Below are 1679 nucleotides of genomic sequence, written 5' to 3' on the forward strand. Positions count from 1 at the left end.
CTTTTTTGTTGTTGTCGCAAGTTCCTCTCGCAATCTCGCACGGATAAAGACGTCATTACGACATGCAGCACCACTATAGGTTAGCCGAAACGTACGCCACACCAGACGGCCCAGTCATGACAATAGTATAACCCCAAAGGAACCGCATCTTAAAAAATAATTGCCAGACGGACCGGGAAGCTTCATTTACTAGGTGTAGCAAAAATGGAGCCCGCCGGAGCACAGACCTAGGATCGGCACCGCAGTGACTACATGGCGTTCGGCTGCTGAGCACGCGATGTGGAGGTACAATACAAAACGCGCATTTATCGTGATTTATCTGCCTTTAAAATGGCTCCCACCAACCACCATCAGAAATGTTTTATTGAGCACTGGGATTTGTAAAGTGCAGTGTTCAGTCTGAAATAGCGGAGATAGAAACAAATGAAGTATTGGGACACGATGGCGCGAGGAGACGAGCTGCCCTCCTCGCAGCGGGGGCCCCATTACCTCGACTAGAGGACTCACCTTGCCACCTCCCACAAACCAAGAATCCCTCTCCGCAAGCGACGCTCCTTTCCTGCCTTCTTTCACATTTCAAGCCTAGATCACGCTTACATCACCAGCCCCGCCTCCTTTCTCTCTCTCGCTTGTTTTCTTGCTGCGCGGCGCGTTGCTCCGCGGCTGCATCACGTCCCAGCCTGTCACGTTGCAGGCGTGACCTGTGAGGTAGCAGTTGACAATTTTGATGTTGTCCTTGCTGGCAAAGAGGAGCACCAACAGAGGCGCCTTGGATTCTTTTGAAGTTTCAGCTCTTTGCGCGCCGTGCAAGGATGTAATATTTTGCAGACACGATAGTCACCGCGTGATGTACACACCGCACTTGCTCGTTTGTAATGTCCATGCCTGCAAGAACACCAGGTGGCAAAAATCAATCCAAAGCCCTTCACTATACCACGTCCCTTATGGTTCACACGGCAACTTCGGAATCGTCAACAGCAACAACAATAATAAAGAGCAGACGAAGATCATCATCATCATCATCATCATCATCATCATCATCATCATCAGGGGATTTTTCAGCGATCCGCCCACAAAGCGTATAGTTAAGAGGAAGCTTTAGCTCGAGTGCTCCTATATAAATACATGTAAAAGGAGAATTCGTTTTTCTCGGCAACCAGTGCATCAAATTTGACGGGGTTTGCTGCATTTAAAAGAAACACTTAAAATCTAGTGACTGTTGGTTTCGAATTTTCGATTTAGGCTGTCAATTTTTTATAAAAAATTGGCAAAAATCGCACATTTCCAGAAAACGAAACTACCAAGTTTAGAACTCCGTAACCCAGCAAGAAAAATTTATATCGCAATTCCGTGAATTGTATCTGATAGCACATCTAAAGCGGACAAAATTGATATGTTACACATGAACCTCAAAAAATGTGTCAATGTGTTATTACAACTTTTGCAGAACCCTCGTAAATAACGTAACAAATTCATGTAACATATAAAATGACATATCAAATTTGTCCGCTTTGAATGGTCTAATGGATGCCGTTTACAGAATCACGATATCTGTCTTTGATGCAGAGCTATCGGTTTGTAAACTTCGTGCTTCTATTTTTTTCAAGCTTCTGAATTTTTTGAAAATTTTTTTAACAAAATTCAAACCCTAAATAAAAATTCCGCTTCCAACAGTCACT

Source organism: Dermacentor albipictus, chromosome 1 (genome assembly GCF_038994185.2).
Source record: "Dermacentor albipictus isolate Rhodes 1998 colony chromosome 1, USDA_Dalb.pri_finalv2, whole genome shotgun sequence".
Taxonomy (NCBI): domain Eukaryota; kingdom Metazoa; phylum Arthropoda; class Arachnida; order Ixodida; family Ixodidae; genus Dermacentor; species Dermacentor albipictus.